The following is a 17,923-nucleotide window of genomic DNA, read 5'->3' as shown; positions in this document are numbered from 1 at the left end:
CCCAGTTGGAAACTGAGCCCCAGTGAAGACTTTATCTTATTGAACTTCATATTTCCATAAGCCAGCCCAGGATATGGGCATGGAGATGACACTATTGCATATGTGTAACACAGAGACATTGGCCTCTAGCTGTCTTATGAAATGCTTGCTTCTAGAAGTGCCTGTAGCATTTAAGTGCCTGCTTCTTGTGTTGTGTTTTTCCATAGATTTCATTTGAGGGCCCTTTTACCTTTATTTCTGATTGATAGGGTTGCACTTTAATGGACACATGATCTTAACCCTTGTAAATCTCTCCACCAAATGCTCTCCTTACCATACCATCTTGGTAGAGTACTTAAAAATAGGTTCATTTATCAACAGCTATTAAAACACAGTTCTGGTGTGCTACAGATCAATGTTAGGGAAAAAAAGTGTAACTGCTGCTCAGAGAAGTGCATACAATCCACAGTATTTTCTGTTTATCCAACACACATTACTGCTGGATATCTGTTATACTCAAGAATATTATTTGTCAGGATGGCAAGAACAACTGCCTTAAGAAAACCTTTTTCAGGGACTTAGGACTACAAGGTGGCACGAACTGTGCATTTATCTCCTTTCCCTCTAAAAAGATCACTGAAACGACTGTAAGTATATGTCAAACAGTAGAAATACACATGAACAAACAGAAGTAGAGAGGGGACAAGAGTAGGTGAAGAAATGGACTTGGCAGGATGGGAAAAGTTGGGATCAGGCACTCACAGTGATGGACACCAAAATGAGGAATGCAAACCTGTTCCAAAGAAACATGGAAGACCCAGGACTTGGAGGTGTCAGGCACCGGCACACAGGGGTAGGCACATGGCATGGTGTTGGTTGAAGTCTACTTTTCCCATCCTGCAAAGCCAAGAAATTCCTACTTCCCTGACTCCAGCCCACCTTCTCAAGTGCCATGCTGAAACACTCCAACATGAAAGACATGGAAACAAACACAGCTCTTGGCTCCAAAACAGGAAAATGATCACTCCAGTTTATCCACTGACCATAGTGGCCAGTTCAGGGCAGCTTTTTAACTTAGTTGTTCTGCCGAAAGTCACAGTTGGAACTTTTGCTGCAAATATTAGGCAAAAGACATAGTCCTGCTATACCAGTTTCTGGTGGTCATCTTTCCCCAGGGGGGAACTTGCCTGTGAATAATGTCAACAGGAAAGACAGTCCAAAATATGAGACAGGCAGATTTGTGATAGACATTCCTCGAGTACCAGGATCCAACCATCCCTGAAACTCATTATCCCTGGAGAAAATTAGCTAACATTTCTTGAGCAGTTACCATGTGTCAGACCCTGTTCTAAGAGATTTACTTATATTAAATCAATTAACCTTCATTGCAGCCCTATGATGTAGGTATTATAATTATCTCTTTTTACTGATGAGAAAACTGAACAAGCTAAGTAAGTGGTGAAACCAGGATTCTAACTCAGGTCTAGCTGTACAGCCTGCAAGTTAAAACATTGTATTATATAACCCCTGGCTGTTAGTTCTGTGAGCCAATATATTCATTTAAGTCAATTGGAGCTAGATTTCCATCCCTTCTATCTGACAGAGATTTAACCAATCTATGTCTTGTCTACCCAACATTACTGATGAGAACCTGTCAAGTATGTCAAAACTATTTGAGGAAAAGGCAGAAATTGGTGCCTTCATAAGCCCTTCCCCTGTGACTTGTTTTCAAATAAAATTGTAAGAATGCATCTTGGAAGCTAAAGTTTTTTTTTCTTGAAACTTCTGGAGGGGATGACAAATATCAAATACTGAATAACCCAAACTTTGTGCTCTTTCTAAAATCTACATTTTCTTTTCCTTCCTTCCTTCTTTCCTTCTTTCTTTCTTTTTTCTTTCTCTCTCTTTCCCTCCTTCCCTCCCTCCCTTCCTTCCTTCCTTTTTCTTTCTTTCTTTCTTTCTTTCTTTCTTTCTTTCTTTCTTTCTTTCTTTCTTTCTTTCTTTCTTTCTTTCTTTCTTTCTTTCTTTCTTTCTTTCCCTCCTTCCCTCCCTCCCTCCCTTCCTTCCTTCCTTTTTCTTTCTTTCTTTCTCTCTCTCTCTCTCCCCCCCCTTCCTTTCTTCCTTCCTTTCTTTTTCTCTCTCTCTTTTTCTTTCCCTCTCTTTCTCTTTCTTCCCTTTCCTCCCTTTCTTTCTGTCTTTTTACTATTTGACAGTGTCTCGCTCAACCACCCAGGCTGGAGTGCAGTGGTGCAATCATAGGCACATCCTTCCACCATTTATCTGGATTTGTCAGCTAGTCAGATTTCCGGTCAGCAAGGAATTTGAGTGTCAACCTCTTCCACTATTTCTGGTTTATTTCCTCTATAATAAACCAACTAGAACTTGGTCCAACGATGCCCCACTTGGCCTCATCACATATATTTCCATTGTGAATATCTGTTGTCTCAGGTGCTCTGGGGTAATCCATTAAAAAAGTGTTCCCAGAATCTTAAGTTAGTATCCCTCTCTTTGTACGCCCTTACGTTTCCTGAGTAATACCAGCCATTCCCAAAACATTAATGACCACCTCCGCAAAAAACGATCCTCAGATTTCTTCTGAATACCACCTCTGTAATTCCAATTTCCTACCAAATATGTGAAACTGAAAATCCTATAGAACCATCAATGGTCAAACAATTCATTCTCTTCCATGCTTCTCCAGAGTTCCCTATTCACCTACTCCTCTACCTATGTTTTATTTTCACAGAAGACATTATCATCCACTCAGGATTCTAAAGCAATGTGACTTGTTCATCTTCCTTGCCCTGGCCCCCATGTTCAATTAGTTACCAAGTCCTGACAACTCCCACTTTAAACACCTCTCAGATACATCCTTTCTTGTCTTCTCCTCATTATTTCTTGGCTGAGTTATTGCAATACCCCCCTAAATATTCTTCCCCACTCCAGGTTGTCTCTCTCCCAAACTGCCCTCTCCATTGTAACCAGTGAGATCTTTCTTCAAAAGACACTGAAACTTCAGAGCCTCAGAGAAAATGCTGCAGTAGGTGTAAGCATGAGGAAACCCTTTGTCAAATTTCCTTTAAAATGCCCTCAAAAAACCCAATGAAAGAATGATGTGAAATCTCTGCTAACAGGATAAAATCAATTGCATTCTGAATCAGGGATGATTTATATTAATTGCAGTGTCTTTCAAAACAGACTTAAAACATTATTTATCACAAGCTTGTTGAAAAACATCAATTACCTTTTATGGCCTACAAGATAAACCCAAATATTTTTTAAGCTTTGTATTTGTAAATAATTTCAAACTTACAGAAAGGTTGCAAGAATAAAGTAATACAAAAAAACCTTTATATGTTTTATCTAGATTTACCTATTATTAACATTTCATTAAAGCCAAATACTTCATCATTTGCCCTTTATGTATATTCACATAGACATGCATGCATTTATTTTTCAGAGCCATTTTAGAGTACACTGCATATATCATGACCTTTTACCTCTAAATACTTGTATGTATTTTTTTATTATACTTTAAGTTCTGGGGTACATGTGCACAATGTGCAGGTTTGTTACATAAGTATACATGTGCCATGTTGGTGTGCTGCACCCATTAACTCGTCATTTACATTAGGTATTTCTCCTAATGCTATCCCTCCCCACTCCCCCTACCCCACAACAGGCCCCAGTGTGTGACGTTCCCCACCCTGTGTCCATGTGTGTCCAAGTGTTCTCATTGATCAATTCCCTCCTATGAGTGAGAACACGCAGTGTTTGGTTTTCTGTCCTTGCGAGAGTTTGCTCAGAATGATGGTGCTCAGAATGATGGTTTCCAGCTTCATCCATGTCCCTACAAAGGACATGAAACTGGCTAGCCATATGTAGAAAGCTGAAACTGGATCCCTTCCTTACACCTTATACAAAAATTAATTCAAGATGGATTAAAAACTTAAATATTAGACCTAAAACCATAAAAACCCTAGAAGAAAACCTAGGCAATACCATTCAGGACATAGGCATGGGCAAGGACTTCATGACTAAAACACCAAAAGCAATGGCAACAAAAGCCAAAATAGACAAATGGATCTAATTAAACTAAAGAGCTTCCGCACAGCAAAAGAAACTACCATCAGAGTGAACAGGCAACCCACAGAATGGGAGATGTTTACCCATCTGACAAAGGGCTAATATCCAGAATCTGCAAAGAACTTAAACAAATTTACGAGAAAAAATCAAACAACCCCATCGAAAAGTGGGCAAAGGATATGAATAGACACTTCTCAAAAGAAGACATTTATGCAGCCAACAGACACATGAAAAAAATGCTCATCATCACTGGCCGTCAGAGAAATGCAAATCAAAACCACAATGAGATACCATCTCACACCAGTTAGAATGGCGATCATTAAAAAGTCAGGAAACAACAGGTGCTGGAGAGGATGTGGAGAAATAGGAACGCTTTTACACTGTTGGTGGGACTGTAAACTAGTTCAACCATTGTGGAAGAGAGTGTGGTGATTTCTCAAGGATCTAGAACTAGAAATACCATTTGACCCAGCCATCCCATTACTGGGTATATACCCAAAGGATTATAAATTATGCTGCTATAAAGACACATGCACACATATGTTTATTGCAGCACTATTCATGATACTTGTATGTATTTCTAAGAATGAGATGCTTTTCTATAACCACAGTAGTTATCCTCTTTGTTGAATTTAATACTGACTCAAACTTTTGTCTACTTTACCATCCAAATTCCAATATTGTAAATTGACCTAAAATATGACATCAATTTGTCATAAAAATTATGTCATAAAAATTGACTAAAATAATGTCTTTTATTGCTTTTTTTCCCCTCTAGTACGGGACCCTTTGAGAATCAGAGATTGCACTTCATTGCTATGCCTCTTTAGTCCCCTTTAATCTGGAACATTTCCACAATCTTTCTTTATCTTTTATCACTATGACATTTTTGAAAAATACGGTAATTCTTTAAAAAACAAAACTTTCCCCAGCTGGGGTTCATCTGATGTTTTCTCATGATTAGATTTAAATTAATGGTTACCCAATGGAATACCACATAAGTAATACCCTGTTCTTCTCAGGGTGAGACATCTATGAAATTCACATATTTACAATGTGGCATTCAATGCCCTTAAATTTTGGCTCTTCCTAGAGTATACACACTGCTTTTGATATTCCTCATTGAACCTTGACTGTCTGACCTCCCAAGGACCAGCCTCTTTAAAAGCTGTTTACCTGTCCAATAACCATTCCTATGAAGGACATACCTTTCTCCCTTCCTTACTAATGCTACTCAATCCTAGTGGCTTGCATGGAGCAGATCCCACTTCTCTGGTTTCAAGGATATCATTAAGGACCAGGGCGGGCCACTATAAGTCCTTTGTTTCCTTAGTCACGGAAATGCAATCAAGGATAGATACATATTCCAAGTTTTGCCATCCTGGACTTTCTTTGGTCCTCTCAAGATATATCTCTTTTCTTTGAGCTCTGTTAATTATGAAGAGCATATATATTTGAATCTGTGGAGGAAGGGCATTTTATCACAATGTAGAGAGATCGTTCTGAGAATGTGGAAAAACTTAGCTATAATTTGAAGTGTATGTGAGAGGGAGAAGAGAAGAAGAGATAGCTGATGATGTCATTTAAGCACCTGATTCCAGTTATGCCTGAAGCCTTCATTGTTCATGACTTCTTAGTTGCATAAGCTGGTAAATTCTTCTGTTACTTAAGCTAAAATGGAGTGTCTATGTCTTACAAATAGCAAGGGCTTAATTTTCATCTCTTTTATCTGATCTGTGTTGCTGAAGCCTCAGCATGATAACAGATTGGGCAAAAATACAGATAATTACTTTCAACATGTACACATTTATCTACAGAACAGAAAAACATTTGTTGGATTCTAAACTCATACATTGCTGTACAGACTGTTAAACCTTGCTCATGAGTGGTCTAACAGGAAAACAGACATATATATATAACCATTCTTATATATATACAATACATATATACAATTATTTAAAATTGTACTTTAAATAGAAAGTACAATGTGAATTTTTGAGAACCCATAGTATGTGTCTAAAGTAGTCCTCAGAGGAAAATTCATAGTTCTAAATGTTATGGATTTTAAATTACATAAATGAAAATAAATCAATTATGTTTAACGTGAGGACCTACAAAAACTAACAAGATATATGGCAATTTACAAACATAAAAGCAAAAATTACTAGATTACAGAATAGAAAAAAAAGTAGTTGAAATGATCAGTACAACCCCAAACATAAATGATTATATTTTCTGAAAAAACATCTGCTCATAATCAAGAAAATAAGAACAAAATTCAAATGTGTAACATTGAAATGAAAATGGAGAAATAATCTGAGATACAGAAGCAATCCCACAGCTAATCCTAGCAGCACCAATGTGCAGTGAAGAAAAACACACCCCATTCTCAAGTCATTTTACTGCCAAATGCTAAAAAAATACAATGATGAAATTAGTACTACAATATACAAAATCACTACAAAAATAAATGGTGTCCGTTAGAATTAAATAGTGGACAACCTACCTCACCTGCCTAAGGGGAACCTACGCCTTTTGCATAGGTTCTAAGAATACTGCTCAATTTTATATAAATTAATAGAAACTCAAGATGAAATGGATTAGCTAGGAAAAATATAAATAATCAGAACTGCCAGAAGAGATATTTTAAAGTCTAAACACATTATTTATTATAAAAAATTAAAAATAATTTTAAAACTTAAAAAAATACATTCCCAGAAAGCTTCAGAAGTGAATTCCATCAAACCTTTAAGAAACAGAAAATGCTTATGTCATTTAACCTGTTATATGGCATTCTTCCAAAGCACAGCATAATAACTGCTCAAAGAGAAATATTGAAAATTTATATGGACAGTTTAGCAGGGACATTTTGCTAGTTCTCAAATTTTGACTATGAATTCATCAAATGCAGAAGAGAGGAAAATTCATCCCAGGAAGTGAGAATTTTTTAGCAAGTCTTAGAAGTATGAATACATAGATAAACTATTCATCAAATGGCATAAGCCTGGGAAAAGTGAAAAAATAAATAAATGATAAGATCAATAATGGAAAATACTCTGATGATCTGGAATGATGGAGCTAATTCTAAAAATACCAAAATATGGAACTAAAGTTTCATAGTTAAGGCCAGGAAAGTAGTCACACCTGTGATAACAGCTATTCATTGACTAACTCAATATGACTCCAAAATGTGATGTGGTTAGCAAAAATGTGAAGCAATCCTTAGTAACAGAAGTATACTACCTAGAATGAAGATGATAATCTCTCTCTATACTACTGTATCCAAATGTACTTTGATACAGTGCTCAGTTTTATAAGAATATTCTCTCTTTTTTTGAGACAGGGTCTTGCTTTGGTGCCCAGGCTGGAGTACAGTGGCGCAATCTCAGCTCACTGCATCCTTCACTTCCCAGGCTCCAGTGATCCTCTCACTTCAGCCTCCTGAGTAACTAGGACTACAGGGACTACAGTAGGTGCACGCTACCATACCTGGCTAATGTTTTAAGGTTTTTGTTTGTTTGTTTGTTTGTTTTGCTTTTTGTAGAAATGTGGTTTCACTATGTTGCCCAGGCTGGTCTCGAGCTCCTGGTCTCAACTGATCCACCCTCATCGGCATCACAACATGCTGGGATTACTGGCATGAACCATCACGCTTGGCTGAATATTCATTATTTAAAAAGACAGAAAAGATATCTGGAGGAAGACAAGGATAATGAGGAGCCACTTGGTGGATTCTCCTGTTTTGCCTATCCCTATTCTTTGGGGAATAATTTATTTCTCCTTAAGGAAGCATTTACTCCCCATTCTAAGCCCATCTTAGGTCTCAAATTCAGCCAGAGCGTGGGGCACTTGATCCAGGAAGGTCCAATCACAGTCGTTAATCCTTCTGGAAAAAGTGACTAATTTGATTTTAGGTTCATGATAACCAAATCAAGTTAGGACTTCAGTTGGAACTACTGGAAACATAAAACACTTTCCGCTGAGGTTGCTGAGTTGACAGGTGGTAAATCCAGGGTTAATAGGGACATCATGACCATGAAGCCAGTGAAAAATTATCACAAATAAGAGATGAAAAGATATAGGTTGTTGATGCCATTGAATGAGAACCTTGGTTCAGTCTTTCCTGAAGTAGTCTGAACTTTTCAGTTACGTGAATCTACAAATGCTCTTTAACTCATTTGAGTTCAGTTTCTGCCATTTGCCCACCAAAAGATTTCTAGCTAATTCAGCATCAAAAACATGCTGTATGAAAAACGAATAAAATAACTGTTGATTTTGAAATTAAAATGACACATGGAGATCCTGACAGCTCTCTTTAAACTCTTAAACATTACTTCACTGAAATCAGAAACAAAGCAAAGGATGACCTGCATCAATGGTATTATTTTGCAATTTTCTGGAAGTTTTATAAAATACAATAAGACAACAAAAGGAGAAAACTTTTTTTTCTCTTTGTTGATATTATTGTAAGTCTAGAACTTACAAGAGGCTCCAGTTAAAACCCATTTTATTTTGACAAAGTGTCTGGATGTGAGATAAATATACAAAAATCAATACATTTTTAAAATCAAGCACTCACTAGCTAGAAAAAGAAAAGAAATATTTTATTCATAAACATGATAAAAGCTAAACATACTTAAAATGCATTAAACCTCAGAGACATGGGACTTATGTAAAGAAACCTATAAAATTGTGTTAAGAGTACCAATCAAGATATCAATAAATGGGAAGATCTATTATGTCTATGTATGGGATAATTTAATGACTTAAAATATCAATTACATCAAAATTATCATATTAATGCAATGTAATTTTAAATAGGATCCCACATTTTTGTTAATTTTATAAAATAATGCTAATTTTAATGTAAAAGAATAAGTTCCCCAAATAGCCAAATAGAGAATAATAGTGAAAAATGACTTGGCTTGGCAGATATTAAAACATACTATGAAATTACCATAAAACAGTAGACATGGATGACATGTGGATAAATAGATCAAGGGAAAATTAACCTTGAGATAAGTTGCATAATATAAGACAATTGTGTATATAATAAAATGACAGTAACTAAAGCATAGTTTTATTTAATAAATCATGCTGGCACAATGGCCTATCATTTGGTTAAAAAAAATAATAATAAAATGGAGTCCATTAACTTATACTATATATTAAATTTCAGCTAGATTAAAATCTAAATGTAAAGGAAAAATGAGACAGTTAAAATCCTAGGTTATAATTTAAAATTATATGCATTTGTCTAGATATGTAAAGCATGCAAAATACCCAAAAGCTATAACATTTTCTCCTAGCAATCTAACTTGTCCTCAGTCTTACCCTGGCCCTCTGGTGGAGGAAGAAGGGTACACAGAAATCACATTTAACAAATGGAGGATCCTGAGTCTAAGAAGATATCAGGTATAGGGCTGTCACCACCAATGCCTGCAGAGAATTGCTACAATCAACAATTAGAAGGTGCTTTGGTCCCAAATCTTATCTGGTTTCTCATCGCATTTGCTAGTTTTCAGCCAAGGAAAGAATTTCCTGTATTATTATTTGTACTGATTATCTCCTGGTCCATCTTATCTACAAATGCTACTTTTTTTTTTTTTTTTTTTTTTTTTTTTTTTTGCAAGGAGGAAAAACAAAACAACTGAAGTGAATAACTTCTTAGCAAGGTGACACACAGTCGCTGTTCCAATACACAGCCTGGTGAGTTTGGAGAAAATGGAAGTGAAAGCATCAGAGAAAGACAGGGATAACAACTCACGTTTATTGTTTACCTACTATGTGCAAAGTACTTTCAACATCTCAACTAAAAGACAACCAGAGTAAGTATGTGTTTTTATTTCTCCCTTACAAATGAGGAGACTAAGGTTCAGCAAGTCTAAATAACTTGCTCAAGATCACTGTAGTAGGTATCCTGATGGGTTTTCCTGCCTGTTCTTTCCCTTCCACACTCAGATTTCATCTTGGGAAACCACTCCACCCCCATTCACAGTTCTTGTGCATTCAGGATGGGCACATGGTTGAGGCACAGCCAATCACTCTGTTTCATCTCCTGGTTGGTTCAGGGATAGGCATGAAACCCTGGTTGCTCCTAGTACAGTCCTTTTTAAGTTTTCAGTGGATTTGTTGGGAAACCAAATTTTTTCCTCTTGTTAGCTAACCTGGAAGCATAGGGCTGCCAGAGGCCATCTTGTGCACAGAGCCAACCTGAGAATTATGCAGGATAGATAAAAAGCATAACCAAGAGCTGGGACAAGAGACAGAATCTTAACTGCATAGATTGAGTCCCTGGATACAGCCATACCAGCAGCGAATGCTACACTTGGAATTTGCAGATATACGGACCAATACATTCTCTTATTTACTTAAATCAATTCATGTTGGGCTGCTATCCTCTGCACAGGAAACATCTTGATTAATGTTTCACAGAGATAAGAAGCGATAAGGCCAAGATGAAGGCCATGCTTTCTGGAAAAGGACCATTTATCAGCCAGAGGAATAGTACAATTCACAAAAGAACCTGCTGTGATTCCTGACACATCCTCAGCCTGCTACGAACTTTATGTCTTTCATGCATGGGATTAGGGAAGAACATGCTGGGGACATTGATGGAAATGAGTTTTAAATTGTATTGGGAAAAAAAAATGAAATCCAGTTCCCAGGGATTTGGCTTTATTCAGTAGGTACATGGTATTCAGGGAAATGGACATATTGAAGTGAAAAGAAAAATCCATCTGAGTTAAAAGAGCAGAAAGACAGTTCTGGTTCCACCATTCAGCTGTATGTTTTCAGGCGAGAGAGCATAATTCTCTGAGCCTTCTTTCTCTTACTCTTGAGAGATAGAAGAGCTTTCGTGAGATACAAATGAGATTGTGGCTGCTAAAGTACTTACATTTGTTTTAGTTGCAAAGGGCATAATATAGTATCATTAAATGTTGCCGAGGTATTTGGGTACAGTTTAGATTTTCTGTGCCTTTAACAACAACATATAAAAGGTGAGTCTTTAGACTCAGCATTAAAAACAAATAACATACTTAAAGACATAAATACTGCTTAAAAATAAATAAGTGGGATCAAGTTAATTGCATTTACCAATATCAGAAATTAGCCAAAAGGCAGTATTGGAAAGCCAAAAACGGTGACTCATAAATAAACAGTATATATTATGTGCTCTTTATAGTACTGTATGAAATGGTAGGGAATGTAGCTAATATAAAGATGAAATGAGAAAATAAAGAGAATAAATAAGTTATAATCAGATAGAAAAGATACATCTAAAGGATTAAAAATACCAAACAAGACTCTACAGAACAAAATAAAAATAAAAGTGTGAGAAGCAAATAACAATGAAAAGAAAAAAGTGTTATAAAGCTGAGAGAGTTAAATAAAATAAGGCACTAAGAGGAATGGGGGTGTTATGGACTGAATATTTGTGTCTCCCCATGATTCAAATTTGAAGCCTTAACCCCCAAATGTGATGGTATTTGGAGATGGAGCCTTTGGGATGTAATTAGATTTAGATGAGGTCATGAGGGATGGTTACCCATGATGGCATGAGTGTTCTTCTAAGAAGAGGAAGACAGATTCTCTCTCTCTGTGTGTCTCTCTCTCTCCACACACACACATGCACACACATGCACACACACACACACACACACAAGGTTATGTGAGCACAGGCGAGATGGAAGCAATCTGCAAACCAGAAAGATGCACCCTCACCAAGAATTGAATTTGCCAGCACCCTGATCTTGGACTTCCCAGCCTCTACAACTGTGAGAAATAAACGGCTCCTATTTAAGCCACTCAGTTTGCAGTATTTGGTTATAGCAGCCTGAGCTGACTAAGACAAGAGAGATTCCAGGTTGTCAGTCAGCAACCCAATCTGACATTTATCAAGTGCATAGTATGTGCCACGTGCCAGGTGTTTTATATCTAGTATCTCATTGGATCCTAATAATCACAGTATGAGTTTGGTATTAACATCCCCATTTTTAAGGAAGGACGCTGAGTCCCAGAGTGGTTAAATGATGAGTCCCAGGTCTCACAGTAAGTAAAAGTGGGACTTAGATAGGAATTCCACTCTTTTGGTTCCCAAAGCTTACCTGCTTTCCCCTACACTTCCTCTAAAAGAAACTAGGGATGCCCCACAGCTGCCACACTCCCACACCTCCAAAGTCCAGTGCTTTCTCTGAGGGTCATTGGAATTTCAAGACAGGATGGATATCTTTGGGTGTGAAGTAAAGGCTAGATGGAGCACAGGGTCCACTCCATATTATTTCAGTAATAGCCCCATTTCTCCTTGGAAATCAACCCCTACTATATTCTCAGGACAGAAACCCTGAATAACACCTCATCCCCAGCTCTGGGGTGGAGCACAGAACCCAGACTCAACCCATCAGCTTATGGCATTCCATGACAACAACGATTGTGATGGAATCCTGGGTGAGCAGGTGAGCCAAGCCTGCCAATCAAAGTCAGCAATTCTAGATTGCGGGCCTTTGGTCTGAACTCACAGACAATTAGATTCTCACCCCCATCCCTCTCCATCCCACATCCATCCAGCTGGACCCAAAGTGAAAGGAGGCAGTTCCACAATGGTGGCAGTCCACTACGAAGCAGAGACCCTGCCTAAGAATGGGCGCCATAATGCAAGCAAGGCAGAGCTGTGCACAGAGGAGAGAACAACCACGTCCCGGTGGCACCCCTCCACCCTCAACCAAGCCAAAGCTGCAGCAAAATTACTCCCTGCACCATAAAAGTGCTGGAGCAAGTGTGGCTTGGGTTTTCTTTTCCTCACAGCCTCAAATGTACAAACTGAGACACAGACTTGAAGCCTTATATCCCTATTCGAGTGAGCCCTAGAGAAAGCCAACAATGCTTTTCACCCCTAGCCTCAAAGTTTCGCCAAGGAGCTTTGTCTTCAACATGGCACACACAGGTGGCACTGTCAGAAGACCTGGACAAAACATGTGGGCGCTTCCTTTGAAGATTGTATATTTTGAATATGTGCAGAAGAAGACCAAAGATACCCTTCTGTGCTGGTTTCAGTACAAAGAGTCAGATAAGCCTGGATTCAAATATTAGCTTTGTCATATCTTAGACACACCATCCTTGGGAAGTTAGTGGCTTTCTTCTACCTCTGTGCCGTGATATATACTCTTAGCTCTACCTGGAATACTCTTCCATCTCCCCCATTTACCTGGCTAATTGCTGGACATCATCCAGGTCTCAGCTTAGAACATCAATTTATCCAGGAAGTCCTCTTTCTCACCCTAAGGTCTAAATCAGTTTCATCTTTTCCAAGTTTCCAAATAACTTCCATTCTTCCCTTGTCCTAACATCGATCTCACTATTATAATCATACGAATCATAATCAAAGGTTAGTCATAAATATCTTGTTTGTTCACCAGAATACGAACTCCATGAGGGCAGGGAATGTGTCAGAGTATTCATCATCAAAGCCCTAGGATTTAGCACCATGCACCTGGTAGATACTTTACAAACCTTGCCATTTTCTAATCTGCATAATGGACATAATTTTAGCCAGTCTCATGAGATTGCCTGGAGATTTAATTCTGTAGATAGCCCAAGAACATTCCTAGTACCCACTGGGTGCTCTATAAATATTAATTCCCTTCTACTTAATTCACCTTTTCCAAGAAATTTGAAGTATATTCTTTGCTAATCACTAACTTAATCTCCCTGATTACCATTAATAAAGCTAATAAAATCCTCACTATTTCCTCAAGAGACCATGGCAACTCAGGGGTTAATGGTAATCTGTCTCAGTTTGACAGAAATATTTGGCTCACAGTCACTAAGAGGAGCTCTTTTTTTTTTCTCTCAGTAGGTGTCAACACAGAAATAAAGTGATTAAACGTGTTAAATATCATATATAATAAATGGCACCAATATAAAACTTAATGCTCCTAATATTTCCTTTGAGTTGCTACTTTTTGCATTAATTGAAGCAAGAAATGTTCCACTTAGTTAAAATATCTACTTAGTATCCTGCTCATAAACACATCTGCTGCCCTAGTTCCCTGGTTCAGTGGGTTTAAATTAGTTGGTATCAATGTTATTGATGATAAGAGGACTTGGAGAGCATTCTGAGGTCCTGGTGAAGCGGGTGATGCTCTGGGTTTATGTATTCTCCAACAACCATCGAATCAGGGCTCTGTTGAGGACTGGGGGTGAGCTGACTGCAGGTTTTATAGCAAAAGCTATAAGAAGGAAGATAACAAGCCTTGTGGTGACAGACAAAAAGTCACACTACTTGATAAAGACGCTGTCATCATAATAAATGCCTTTGCTGAAATGAATGGAAACTGCCCTCTTGTGTGTCTAGGGCAGAAGAACATTTTTTAAAATCGACCGTTGATTATACATGAGACAGTACGTAGCACAGTGTTAAGGTCATCGGCCTCAAGAGTCAGGCAGGTTTGGGTTTGAATTGAATTCTGACACACCCTGCATATCCTTGGACATAGCTCTTATTCACTCTGATCTGCTATTTCTTTATCTGCAAAATAGGGATAAAAATAGCCCCTGAATCATGGGTTACTGTGAAGGTTAATTCCTCCCAAGTCACTTAGCACAGTACCTGGCACATGCCAAGTTAGGTATTATCACTATTGGAATATGTGCATGATGTCATTTAATCTTCACACTCGTCTCTTTGGACGTGCATTATTATCCTACTAGAAGGCTCCCTGAGCTGAAACATCTGGGTTCTAAAGCTATTTAAAATGGTCAAAATCCAAAACACTGACAACACTAAAAGTTGGCAAGGATGTGGAGCAACAACCACTCTCATTCGTTGCTGGTGGGAATGCAAAATGGTGCAGTCACTTTGGAAGACAGTTTGGCAGTTTCTCACAAAGCTCATCATTCTCTTACCATATAACCCAGCAATCACACTGCTTGATATATACCCAAAGGAGATGAAAACATATGTCCACACAAAAAACCTGCAAACAGATGTTCATAGCAGCTAAAGCATTCATTGCCAAAATTTGGAAGCAACCAGGATGTCCTTCAGTAGGTGAATGTAATACATTCAGGAGATGGACTATTATTCAGCACTAAAAAGAAATGAGCTATCAAGCCATAAGAAGATGTGGAGAAGCCTTAAATGTATATAACTAAGTAAAAGATGCCAATCTGAAAGTGCTATATACTCTATGATTCCAACTATGTCATTCTGTAAAAGGTAAAACCATGGAAACAGAAAAAAAAAATCAGTGGTTGTCAGGGGTTGGGGATAGGGAGGGTTGAATAAGTGGAACAGGAGGATTTTAGGGCATTCTGCCACAATGGTAGGTATATAGCATTATATATTTGTCAAAACCCATAGCATGTACAAACACCAAGAATTAACCCTAAGCTAAACTATGGACTTTGGGTTGTAACAAACTGACTACTTTACAGCGACCCTGGTATCACAATGGGTGTCTTTGCTGAATTGAATGCAAACTGCTCTCTTACGTGCCTGAGGCAGAACAGTTTGGTTTTGTTTTCTAATTGAGCATCTATTAATATATGGACTTTGGGTATGAAAACAAACAAACAGAAGTAAATTAAAATGGAGACTAGACCCGAAGAACCCCTGAGCAGACAAAGTCAGTTAGGCCTCATACGGGACCTTAACTTTGCTTGATTTGCAAACATATGAAACTTATGTTGAGCTATTGTTTGTAAATGTCTATGTTAAAGAAAAATAAAATGTAAGGCTAACTAATCAGAAGCCACCAACTAATTTATATAGCCAAGGACTTTCCAGCAGGATGGACCAAACGAGGCAACCAGAAATCCATCAGACCTTTCCTTTGCTTTACTCTGTGTTTGCCCATAAAGGTCTTCCCACGTATGTCCCCCCAGTGGCATCCCCAAATCACTCCTATTAATAGATTCACCTCATAAATCGCTCTTTGCTCAAAGAAACTCCTTAACCTTGTATTGTGCCTCAGTTTACTTTTGTTACATTAAGTTTAGCCTAAAGCTGCCTCTTTATGTATTGTAAAGGTTTCTCCATACACAGTGAACTGCAACTTAACTGGAGGTGTAAACAGACTGTAACCTACTCTTACGCCAATCACAGAGTTTTGGCAAATCAGAGGTGGCCCACTGTTCAAGCCAGGTTCAAATAAGCCAAACGCTAAACTGTAACCATTCCGGCTGTTTCTGTCCGTTGCTTCCGTTTTCTGTCTGCGACTTTCCTTTCTCTGTCCAGAAATCTTCAACCACACCATAGCAGTGGAGCTTTCATTCTGGGAGCTGCCTGATTTGCAAACTGTTCTTTGCTCAATTAAATTCTGTGAAATTTAACTCTAAGGTTTTTCTTTTAACGCTTTTTTAAAAATTTAATTTTTAAATTTTTTTGTTTTTTTTTTTTTACTTTTATTAAGTTCAGGGGTACATGTGCAGGTTTGTTACATAGGTAAATTTGTGTCATGAGGGTTTGATGTACAGATTATTTCATCACTCAGGTATTAATCCTACTACCCATTTGTTATTTTTCCTGATTCTCTCCCTCCCTCCACCCTCTACCCTCCACTCTCTGATGGACCCCAGTGTGTGTTGTTCCCCTCTGTGTCCATGTGTTCTCATCATGTAGCTCCCACTCATAAGTGAGAACATGTGCTTTAGTGTTCTGTTCCTACTTTTAACAACAAAAACAAAATAAAAAGCTGTCCTAGAGATAACTTAGCTGTGTCACCTCAGATCATGTGTTCAATCTCTCCAAAGGCCTGTGTTTTCGCCCAGAAGATAGAAATACACAGCCCAGGTGAGGTCACCGTGAATTTAAATGAGGCTATGCAGTAGAAAGCTTTTGGCTCAGAATAAGGGATCCACCCAGGACCAAAAAGCATCCACAGTCCCACCTGGCTTCAGCTTGAGGGAGGGCATCTGTTTCAGGAGGTACAGCCTAGGAGGAGGTGGGATTTGGAGGCAGGCACTGAGCCAGCACCGAAGGGAGGAAGCCGGAGATGTTTACATTCCTAATTACAGGAAGCAAGGCTTCAGCACAGCCAGGTGTCATTCCAACAGACAAGGTTAATAAGATGTGAGTGGGCCCAGCTGCCACCTCTCTGCTCATGGAAGACAGGCGTGCAGACGAAGTCAGATGAATTAGCCAGCAGCCTGGCCACGCTGGTCAACTTCAGATGTCTGGAGACATAGGTTAAAATTCAATCTTGGTCAGGCACCGTGGCTCACGCCTGTAATCCCAGCACTTTGGGAAGCTGAGGCAGGCGGATCACGAGGTCAGGAGTTTGAGACCAGCCTGGCCAATATTGTGAAACCCTCTCTGTACTAAAAATACAAAAATTAGCCAGGCATGGTGGGGCATGCCTGTAGTCCCAGCTACTCAGGAGCCTGAGGCAGAAGAATCTTGAACCCAGGAAGCGGAAGTTGCCGTGAGCCGGGATCCTGCCACTGCACTCCAGCCCATGGGGCAGAGTGAGACTCTGCCTCAAAAAAAAAATCATTCGATCAATCAATTTTGCAGATTCCAAGTTTCTCCCAAAACCTCCTGAAGGTCCAGGTAGGACTCCACAGAATGACACTACTATGGGAACACTGGCGGCCACATCAGACACTTGGCCACTGGTTCTGATCACTGTCCCCTTTGACTCCCAAGGGTGAAGTTGAAAAGAGAAATGCATGTAGCCAGCAAAGAGTGCCAGCTTCAGAGTCCAAATCCTTGAGTTTGGATCCCATCTCTGCCACATTCAAATTATGCAAACTTCAGCCAGCCATTTATCCATTTCAGAATTCAATTTTCTCATCTGTAATAAGGGAACAGTCCCTTTTAGGGTTGCTGTAAGGATAAAGTATTTACAGGCACAAA

The 17,923-nt window shown here is 38.7% G+C and overlaps 1 protein-coding gene and 1 long non-coding RNA gene across 4 annotated transcripts in view; one reads left to right on the top strand and one right to left on the bottom strand.

Moving 5' to 3' along the window:
* The window catches only part of HS3ST4 (heparan sulfate-glucosamine 3-sulfotransferase 4), a 441,443-nt gene that overhangs the window by 127,628 nt on the left and 295,892 nt on the right, over window positions 1–17,923 (bottom strand). The gene's annotated exons all lie outside the window — the stretch shown is intronic.
* The window catches only part of LOC114674443 (uncharacterized), a 103,588-nt gene that overhangs the window by 50,551 nt on the left and 35,114 nt on the right, over window positions 1–17,923 (top strand). For all 3 annotated transcript variants that reach the window (XR_013411733.1, XR_013411735.1, XR_013411734.1), the window contains 2 exons: window positions 7,409–7,534; window positions 9,699–9,893. This is a non-coding gene — a long non-coding RNA (uncharacterized LOC114674443). The remainder of the gene's footprint in view (window positions 1–7,408; window positions 7,535–9,698; window positions 9,894–17,923) is intronic.

The sequence above is a fragment of the Macaca mulatta genome, chromosome 20 (genome assembly GCF_049350105.2).
Source record: "Macaca mulatta isolate MMU2019108-1 chromosome 20, T2T-MMU8v2.0, whole genome shotgun sequence".
Taxonomy (NCBI): Eukaryota; Metazoa; Chordata; class Mammalia; order Primates; family Cercopithecidae; genus Macaca; species Macaca mulatta.
This window is presented reverse-complemented; position numbering and strand designations above follow the sequence as displayed.